A 12,158-nucleotide genomic window follows, 5' to 3' on the forward strand; every position below is an offset into this window, starting at 1 on the left:
TTTTCCTCACATATTGCATTATTTTTTTTCCATTTTTCTGTAAAAGACAACACAACCATCTTTCCGACTCATCATATAGATTAGTCGATAGTTAGAATATAACTACTTTTATTTTAGATCGTCATAGGTCAGATATTTTAATTAAATTATAATTTCATTCACTTAATATTTATTATAAAACAATTAATATTATCTTCAACAATTATTGAAAGGATGATAAAAGATATAATTTAACTGCCATAAAATGAAAATATAACCTGAAATGAAAAATAAAATTACAAAAAACCATGACAAGTACCATGTAAAACTTTACATCCTCTTGGGGCAAAGAAAGTCATTTTTTTATAAATACCTTATTAATTTGATCTGTAAACAAAAACCTTAATCAATTAAACAAAAATATTTAATCAATTAAAATTAAATAAAATATAATAAAATATTTATTTTTTATTTCATCATAATAAACAATTAAAATATATGAATATAAATAATATTTAAATATTTTCGTATATGTCTTATATTAAAAGATGAATAAAAATATTAAAATAACTAATAAAAACATTATTTAATATATTTTTATTCTGAAATGTAATTTTTTGTTTTAATTATATTTTATTTTAACTTTATTTAAGTTTTTTATAATTTATGTTTTACATTAAATTATTTTTAAATTATATTTTACAGTTGTTCTAAATATATTAATATATAATCAAATTTATTCTATCACATCAATAAGCTCTAGCACAATTTTTCTTCTATTTAACTTTTTACTCACTTTTTCTACATTAAAATAATCTCACTTTGTACTCTCTTTTTTTCTCAATCTAAATCTCTCTTTACACTCTTTTTCTATTCTTGTCTTACATTAATTCAATTCAATCACTAATCTGAGTTATCACTTTTAATTGGTTTGTCTATAAATTTGTTCCATTTCACGTTATATTGACGTAAGGATTTTATTTCTTTTATTATAATTATATAATTTTGAAATGAAATATTATGGATATATTTAAGAACTAAAAATCATTTAATTCATTGGTATATATTACTAATTTTAAATTTATTTTAACCGGTGTAAAATATTATCATTTTAAAAATAAAATAGTCATCAATAATAATAATTAAAATAAGGGTTAAACATGTTTTTAGTCCTTATACTTTGGAGTGATTTTGATTTTAGTTTATCTTTCAAACTAAGGTACAATTTAGTCCTTCAACTCTAGAAAACTCTGGTTTTAGTCCTTTTTACCAATTTTTTTTAACTTTATTTGTTGTTTCAAATGTGTTTCTTAGTTAACATTGAAGCAAAAATGTGTCAAACAGTCTAAACAATCCAAATGTTATAATGAAACGTGCTTGAAACAGCAAATAAAGTTAAAAAAAAAATTGGTAAAAAGGACTAAAACTAGAGTTTTTTAAGGTTGAAGGACTAAATTGTACCTTAGTTTGAAAGAGGGACTAAAACCAAAATCGTCCCAAAGTATAGGGACTAAAAACATATTTAACCCTTAAAATAACAACTAAAATTATTAATACTGTCAAATAATTTACAACAAAATTTATTACCAATTTTTTTATTAGCTTTCCTAATTTTGCAATAATATTTTCAATCAATTTAGAAAAAAATAGCGATTAAAATCACATTCATATTTTGTTATCGTAAGCATATATTAAATTTAACATGTAATTAATATCTATATTTAAAAATAGCAATAAAAATATAGTTTCTATATGTATTGAAAATTTAAATGTTCTATATCTTATATTAAATATTGATGATGGTTAAAGAGAAAATTCATAAATACATTATCTCAAGATTATAAACTAAAATAATGTCAATTTCTTATATGGATTTGAGATAATTTTTTATGAGTGTTTTTGCTCAACTTGTAAATTCTCACAAAAGACTCATCATTAGTGTATTATTGTATTTTACTTCGTATAATATGTTTCAATTTTACAAAAGAAACGTAGACTATGAAAACGTAATGGCATTTTTACAATTTCTGACAAATGATAGACTACGGTAAATCATAGCCTATACTCCAAAAGTCAATATACAGGCTACGATTCACAATGGTTTATTTTTTGTTGATAAATCTTGAGTTAATTGTTCAAGTTACATAGTTGAGTTTAGAGTTGTTAAAATAAAAGTATTTTGTTTTAAAATAAATCATATAGTGTTGAAAAAAAAACTATAGCCTATAGTCATTAATAGGTTATGGTTTTTTCATCTAACCATGGCCTTTTATAACTTTCTTAAAATAAAAAAATTTAACCATATAAACTACTATTTTTTCATAATACGCAACTTAGTGGTATTAGAGGCTTTTTTTACTATGTTTGAATATCATACGATTCATTGACCATAGTTTAATATGAAAAATAACTATAATCATATGCATAATCAAATATTAACTCAGATGAGTATAATATGTCACATGTATAAAAAATACTTATAATGAAGGTTCAAGAAGAGTGTTCTATTATGTGAACCATGATCTTCTTAAAAGTGTCAAACAAACTTATTTTTTTAGTGGTAAATAGAGGTATAAGTGGATAACTTTATAGGGATATGTACTAATTTGAAAAAATTCACACCTTAGAGAAAAATTGTTGAAAACAAAAATTTAAGTTCTACATTAAGTAAAAGTAAAAAATTAAACATATTATAAGAAAAAATAGCCATAAACATAAGGTTTTAGATTCAATATGTAGTTTATGCTTATGCCTTATTGATATTATATTCCTTCAATGATTTTTTGACAGAACTATTATTATATAAGAATTAGCCACTAATTAAAACAATAATTGACTTTTAAAAATAAATCTAATTTGTAACTTAAACAACATTTTACTTTTGATGAGTGACTAAAGAGCATTTCCTTAATATAATGGTAATAGGTTATTAGAATGCCTAGTTTAATACATTAAGAAAATGAAAAAAAAAAATTGTTATTTGACACTATTTAACAACTTTTATAAGATAAAATGAAATTTAACTTTTGTATCTTTTATAAAGTGAAGGAAAGTGAGGAATAGTGTCAAAACAGGTGTAAAAGAAAAAATATTATATGAGCGGCTGATTCTAGGGTAGGTGTCGCTAAATTTTATTATTATTATTTTAACTTTTAGCCTGAGTTAATTTAGGATAGCCTTAGTTAGGTTAAATTAATTCAATTATTTTTAAAATAAATTCTAAGAGTCTATAATGGATCAACTTATTTATTATACACTTAAAATGTAAAGTGAATAACATTTCAATTTAAGATAAATTATTATTTTTTCTAACTATTAAATAATGTATATATATCTACGCGCAAAATGTTTAGGTGAGCATTTATAAAACTGATTTTGGTTACATTTTAAAATCTGAAGTAAATTTATAACTAACAAATTGTATTGTTTTCCTTATACGCAGAGCACAATTGTTCTATTGCAATTTGCAACTTCGAGTGTGTTTTTTTGTGAAATGTACAAATTTAATTGAACACCATCTTTTTATTTGTTTTTTTTTATAAAACTCATATTAAGTGTTGATATTAAAAAAATACACCATTGTTTTTGCTCGATGTTTACCTGAACACAGGTTATAGATTCTCTAATAATATTTAACTTAATAAATAGTTTTTAGTTCGAATCTTAAGTAGTGTGTGTTAAATATTTGGGAAAAATTTGCAACTTATAGGACTTTTATGTGACTTAGTATTTTTTTTCATACAAAATACAATTGTTCTTTTAGCATAACAACTAAATTTGAAGTCAAGTAAATATGAAGTATTGAATTTAGTTTAAAAGAGTAGTGTTTTTACTACATTCAATAGTCTTTATTGTTTATGAATCCATGTCTAAGATAGTTTAAATATTTATTTCTTATTTCAAGACGTTTTTTAAGAACAAAACTGTGACCGACAAGATTCAAAAGATAATACTTCATATATGTAAGTTGATTAGCTCTAATGATGTTAAGATGGACTTGAGATTGAAACAGTAAACATTCAGTTTTTAGGGTTGATATTTGGAAAATAAAATTTTAACACCATTTTGACACTGCACACGTGTCAAAATGTGGTTGGACGATTTCAAATTAAAAAACAAACTTTGGTTTTTCTCTTCCAAATATACCCTTGCCTCAACTTTTTTAATTTGAAATCGTCCAATCACATCTTGATATTTTTACCACACCTAAGTTACTAAACAAGTTGAAACATTGTGTTTTAAAATCTGGTTTTAGTTCATTTTGTTTGTGTTTCTATTTTGTGTAGTTAGAATGAAATTATGATGTTTCATGTTTTGTGGTTTTCTATATATTAGCAAGCTCGAGAGAGTGTGGATATGTATGAGTGTACACTTGCAAATTACACTTATGTCATTTATTTTATTTTACTAGTTTTTTTTTTTTTTTATCTTTTAGCAAGATAATGATGCAAATGAGTTTGATTCTCTTTCGGGTACAAGAGGATCATCTCATACTAATAACATTTAGGAAGTTTATGATGTTTTTGACGACGGAATTAGTCCATCATGAATTTTGAGTAATTATAGATTGTAATTACATTCCAATTGAACTTAACTTTTATATTATTATGATGACACAGATAATAGAATGTTTTGATGCTATATTGAACATTTTGGTAAAAGAAATTTGTCATATATTTTGTCTAATCATGTTACAAATAAATACCATTGACAAAAATATAAACACATAAAATGGTGATAAACTAACTAGTACAAATGATGTAGGTTAAAACCTATACAATATAATTATAAAATTAAATAGATATTGATCAAAAAAAAAAGTGAAAAAACAAAGGTAATCTTTACATTGAAATAGTTGAGAACAAAAGAGATTTCAAATTTCCACAAAATAATAATAATAAATAAAAGAGATTAAAACTTTCAAAAAAAAAATCTTCGCAATAAATCTAATGTCAGAGATCATGAAAAAACTCCGCAAACGGATAGAGGTTTAAAACACCCTGCAATTCACAAAGGATAAAAATATCCACAAATTAAAAAAAAAAAAATCTATTAAACATAAAATTTTTGTAATGCAATTCCAAAACTAACATAGTATGTCTTTGCTATAAAGATATAAAGAGTAGAAACCTGGTGAAAATTATATGGTTGACAAATTCTTATTTATAAAGACAAAGAAACTTTAGTGTGAGATTGGGTGAATGAGAATATGAAGTTTTAATGTGGGAGGAAAAAAAAAGTGTTTATTGATATGTTTTTCTCTTTTCAAAAGGGACTACGCAATATTAACTAACCTAAGAAACAACAAAATCTAATAGCACATGTACAGAAACAAAAACAGTAGCTAATAATAGAGTAACTTTATAAATACTAACCTTTTATGATCATATGAGAATATAGGGTTACAGAAAACAAATTTAAAGGAATAATAACAAATCTAATAGGAATAAATCAGCATTCATTCTTCATGTTTGTGTAAATAAGTTTGCAAGTCATATATAAATAAAACACATCTAATAAAGAAAAAATACACAAAAGTTAATGTATAACATAATCAATGTGTATTAAATGAATAAAAAATATGATACAAGTTTTTTATATTCATTAGATATTATCTTCTTTTATTTTATATTTTTTTTCTTATAAATATTGAAATATATTTTTTATAATAATTTTTTATATGTCAAATTACTGTAAATGTGTGTTATTATGGACAAATCTAACGAATTTTGTTTCTTTCTTTTTCCACAAACAAGGTGACAAAAAAAAAATCTTCATATTCAAAGACCTTTTTGATATTATTTCATTCACATTGGCAAATAAGATATGTGATTTAATCACTTCAGTTCTGTCCATTAACACAAAACATAAATCACAAATAGTTTTTATCCAAAAAAGAGACCAAAAAAATGAACTTAGTGACCAAAAAAAAGAGACCAAAATGAATGTTACAAAAGGATAAGTGACCAATAATACTTTCTAGGCAATTATTTAACACTTGGAAGATATTATTATTATTATTATTATCATCATCATTATATGATTGAGATTAATTAATAACAATTGGTTAATTTCACACTTTCACCGGTTAATAACTTCATATAGAATATGAAATTAGTTAATATAATTATCAAATTGAAAGTTCTTCTAACTTCATAAATTTGTATACGTAAATGAAAAACTACCGATTGATATATAAACTACATAACATTACTTCATTTTTAAAGATAAATTTATTCTTAGTTTTTCCAGATGAAGAACACGAGAACAACTACACCATGGATAGAGACTTGTTCTTCTATTGAATGTCCAGTTTGATTTGGACACCCCTCGGTGCTGCATCAGTTAATTTCTGATGAAATCGAAAAGGAAGATGAAACCCAGGTATACCATAAGTTACATTCTCAAATCCAGGAGGAGGAGGAATCGGTTTTCTAAACCTAGGTATACCATAATTTACATTCTCAAATCCAGGAGGAGGAGGAACCGGTTTTCCAAATCCAGGAGGAGGAGGAGGTTTTCCAAACCCAGATATAGCATAATTTACATTCTCAAATCCAGGAGAAGGAGGAACCGGTTTTCCAAATCCAGGAGGAGGAGGAATCGGTTTTCCAAATCCAGAAGGAGGAGGAATCGGTTGCCCAAATCCAATAGGAGGAGGAATCGGTTTCCCAAATCCAATAGGAGGAAGAAACTCCTCAGCAAAACACTCAGTTTTTGGAAGAACCCTAGGTGGAGGATGAGGAGGAGGAACAACGACATTGTTATTGTTATTTCCCCAAACAATGGTAGGTTTACCATTTACCCATTCAACACGGGGATTTCTCTTATAGTATCTCGCCGTCAACCTCTTCTTTCTGTCACCTTTCGACTCAAACTTGTAGTGAATCGAACTCACGTGCGATGCAAACCGCTGAGAAGTATCATACACGCCCTTACACTTTGGGCACGTGTATGGCCCATTCTTCTTGTGCGGGTTGCTATGGATTCGACCATCGTACTTCTTCTCAGTTTCAGTATCAGTCATTGTCGCTGCTTCGCTTGCCTTCTGCGGAGTACTCTTCTGGGTAGTTTCAGAGGCAAAATCGTCGAGAAAACGACGATTCTTCTTGTGCGGGTTGCTATGGATTCCACCATCGTACTTCATCTCAGTTTCAGTATCCTTGTCAGTCACTGTCGCTGCTTCGCTTGCCTTCTGCGGAGTACTCTTCTGGGTAATTCCATAGGCAAAATCATCGAGAAAACGATGATTCTTCTTGTGCAGGTTGCTATGGATTCGACCATAGTACTTCATCAAAGTTTTAGTATCCTTGTTAGTCACTGTCGCTGCTTCGCTTGCCTTCTGCGGAGTACTCTTCTGGGTAATTCCAGAGGCAAAATCATCGAGAAAACGATGATTCTTCTTGTGCAGGTTGCTATGGATTCGATCATCGTACTTCATCAAAGTTTCAGTATCCTTGTTAGTCACTGTCGCTGCTTCGCTTGCCTTCTGTGGAGTACTCTTCTGGGTAGTTTCAGAGGCAAAATCATCGAAAAAACGATGATTCTTCTTGTGCGGGTTGCTATGGATTCGACCATCGTACTTCTTCTCAGTTTCAATATCCTTGTCAGTCACTGTCGCTGCCTTCTGCTGAGTACTCTTCTGGGTAGTTTCAGAGGCAAAATTGTCGAAAAAACGACGAAACCTGAGCGGTGGTGCGGGTTGTGGCATCGCCGTGCTGCGTGATGAAGTGCCACCGAGAACCGCCGCTAATGCTGGCACACTGAGCAATTGTTGTTTGAGGAAGTCACTTGCTTTGACGTTGGTGATTATGGGTGGCGGTGCTACGTGCAGTGTTTCTCTTGGATAGGAGTCATTCATCTTTTGGTTGAACCCTTCGAGAATGGGTATGGTGGTGGTGGGGTTGGAACCTGAGACAGAAGAGTCAAGGAAGGACATTCTGATTCGCAAACTGAAACCAATCAATTTCTTACTGTATTGCGTGTTCCCAGACCATGTTTCCTGCTCCTTTTATAAGGGTTTTCGTGTTTCCTCCGCAATGTAAAGCTATTATTTAACATTAAACCATGGTTGCCGTTACATATAAATTATTAAACATGCTTTAATTACTTTAATAACTTCTAGATAATATTTTAATATTTTAAACTTTAAAAAATAAATAAATATAATCATAACATTTCAATCAAAATTATCAATTCATCAAGTTTATCCTATCATACTCAGCACACACTTAATTTATCATAAAATCATACAATTATATATTTTAAGTGTACATAACTTAAAATGCTGCAATTATTCAAATTCAACTTATGCTAAAAAGAAAAATTGATCAATCCAATTGATAAACTCATTACAAAAATTATACCGTCTCAATTAAAAAAAAAATCATTTAAAAATATATATTTTAAAATACTAAGACTCTTCTGTAATAAAATTATTTATATTAACACCTTTTAATATTAAAATAAATTAAATTTTACTATTTTAAAATTATATTTTTAAAATACCTACGTTTTTACGAACAAAAACACACTTTCTTAAATATCAAATCAATCTTAAACAGATACTTAAGTTATTTACATATTGTCTATAAGAAATATTAATCTAAAATGTTATTTAATATATAAACCAAAAGTGTTAATAATATATACATAAACCAATTCTAATTTCACTCGAAACATAAATATATTTCTTTTAATATTTAAAGTATAGCATAATGTGCTATAGTATCGTTCTTATATATTTACTCTCAAATAATGTATAATTTTTTTTTAATTTAAAGATTTTCTTATTATAAATGACAAGTTAAGTAAATAAGTTCTTAATTTAGTATTTTTAATAATATGTCACGTTATTCCTTACATTTTATGATAGTTTTAAGTATTTTATAAAAATCTTATTAGTACTACTTTATTTTATTTGATAATTAAATAAACATTAAATAGTAATAAAAGTTATAGATATTTTATTAGAACTAAAAAAGTTATTGTATTCACTACTTTTCTAAAACAACACACTTTAAATTTAACTGACGAAAATAAATTATTTAAAAGGTGTTCTAACTGCTATATATTTAACGTGTCTATTGAAACTTGAAAATAAGATATTTTTATTCTATCAGCATGTCACACATATATATGCCAAGAAATTTACATGTTATATACATACATACATATATATATATATATATATATATATATATATATATATATATATATATATATATATATATATATATATATATATATACCATCTACTTTTTAATTTCAAAAATAACTCCATCTCCTTTCTATTATTGGTCAAATCTTTGTCTAAATTATTAATTGTATCACAGAAAAACAGCTCATAATTTTCTTACCATTTCTTTATGTTAATTCCTATAAAAAAGAGTATTGAATATTTAATTTATGTTATTGATTAATACATTAAATACAGCTTTACACTTAACATTGACCAAATAACTTTAAATAATTTTAAATTCATACAAAAAAAAATCCTACAATAAAACAATAAGTGTACTTATCTAAAAAATATAGTTTTTTTTTTTTAATTTAAACTATTATTTTTATGGGATATATTAATAAAGCAATTAGTGTTAAATTAAATGCAATTAATGATAACAATTAATTTTTTTTAAAATATTAATGATTAAAAACTAAAAAATATTTAAACTTAAATTATAGTATAATAAACTTAAAACGTTGCACCATTCACGTGATCCTAATTATCAGCTTTCTCACTGACAGTTACAAAAGTTTAGAAGTTTCTTTTCTCCTTTTCTAACTGTAGTATTCTAATATATTACGATAATATTAATATATTAAAATGATTATATTCGAAAAAACAATTTTCTAGACTTATTTATTTTTTATATGTTATCTTATATATACATTTTTTTAAGAACAGATTTTGATTTAGGAGAAATGTTTTTAATAAATAATAATTAAAATTTTAATTTATGTGAACTACATAAATTAAAATATTTTAATCATTTATATCGCTAAATTAGGTGTGTGTTTTTAATTTTTTTTAATCTTCTGAAGTTTATTATGATAATTTTATCGATCAAATATGGTTACTGAGACAGAATGAATTTTTTTTATCTTGGTTTTTCTATTATTAGAAGATGAAATTTAAAATATTATTGCATGTCAGAGTCTATTTTAAGAAACAAAAAATAATATTTTGAATTAAGGTAAGTTAGCATTTAAGAAATAAACTACTTTTAAAAATTGTTTTTGAGGCTTGAAATGTAATGGAAATGATGGAATTGGGTTATATTAATTATCGTATATTATTTATGTTATGTGTTTTTCCTTTTTTTTTTTGAGATTTAAAACTTGATAAAATGTTTATATAAGTAGTTCTGTTAAATTAAGATATTGTTGATTTTAGATTTCAACAAGTAAATGGTATGGTGAGTTTCAAATTTAATTTTGAATTCGAATTTTCTAACCATGTGAGTAATATATAATTGTAATTGAACATCTTAATTTTGTTAAAGATGTTAAAACTGATAAAATAAATTTATAGTCGCTTTTAGAAATGTTTTAAATAGTTACATAACGTTGTATTTTTGTGAAAGTGTAATAATTTGTTATTTAAGCGAAAAGTTGATAGAGAGTTTGATGTTAATCTATATTATTTTTGGACTATGATATTTTAATAACTTTTTTACAATAGGACACGTGTTACAATTTTATTGGTCTGTTTGAATTTATTCTAAAAAAATATTTGAAATGGACCAATCACAAACTGCCACGTATGCGTTGTCAAAAAATTGTCAAAAAAGAGTGGTTAAAGAAACTTTTTCCATTATTTTTTTGCTAAAATGATAAATTAAGGCTTTATAATCAAAATTTATTCTTTGGATGAATCTTTTTCAAGTGAGACTTCCAAATTCTAATTTGTAGTTTATTTGAATTATTCATTGAATTGTGTTAGAAATTTGAATGACCTTGGATTGGTTTTAAATGTTATAGCAATAATAAGTAAACAAACATGTCGAGTACATAAATTCATACTCAACATGAATTACATCTTAAATTCAACAGTTAAATCAATTAAATTAAAATAGTAAATAGTAAAAATTAATGAAAAATTACCATAGATATGAAATATTATGTAAAAGTTTATGTTACGAATGTCTTAAACTAGTTTTATATGCATATTTGTCAATGTTTTAAATAGGTTGGATGACAAATATACAATAACAATTAAATTAAATATCTATAAAATATTTTTTTAAGAAATTATTGTATAATATAAATTGATGTTAATTATAGTTATATTAAACTAATTATAATTACATGTTTCAATAACTCATTTTTTAAGTGTAAATTTTATTTTTATTGGAAGGTTTGTAACTATACTTTGTTACTTAAATAAATATTCGTGCATTTAAAAAACTTGAACTAAAAATAGAGAATAAGATGATAATTTGAATGAATATACATATAGTTTTGAAATGTAAAATGTGCACACAAAGAATATATATTTTGTATATATTGTTATAAATACATTCACACATAAAACTAAATAAAACAATTCGTATAAATCAATATAAAAGCCCAGACGAATATATTGATTACTTCCATTCTCCTTAAAATCATATATTGTTCTTGATTTATAAAATAAATAATAAAAAAATAAATCTCATCTTTATAGTTCCAACATAACATAAAAATATTTAAATGTTACCTTGAACTATTCAAATGAAAGTAATATGCATGTGTTAGAATTCCCAAATCATTTTCATCAAGTTTTATAAATAAATACTTATACTTGTCTACTTACTACCTATCAGTAACCACTTTACTCCATGAAAAAAACTAATCTGTACACATTCATGTTCTCATTCTATAAAATTAAACCTATTTGGGTTATTTATCCAATTTGTCATAACCCTAAACCCAAGTTTACAACTAACCCGATTTCAACATATTTAATTAAATATAAGGTTTAAAAATTTTAATATTCGAAAAAAGATTAATTATTTATATAGTAATCATGTATATAAAATTATTATTATTGTACACACTGAAATATATATTTTTTAGATTTAAGGAGAATAAAATTTTTATTTATTTGAGATAATGTCATTAATTGTCATATTAAATTTTAATCAATTAAGATCAATCACTACTTTCATTGTTTTTGTAATGGATGTTTTGTCGTG

Source organism: Vigna radiata, chromosome 8 (genome assembly GCF_000741045.1).
Source record: "Vigna radiata var. radiata cultivar VC1973A chromosome 8, Vradiata_ver6, whole genome shotgun sequence".
NCBI lineage: Eukaryota > Viridiplantae > Streptophyta > Magnoliopsida > Fabales > Fabaceae > Vigna > Vigna radiata.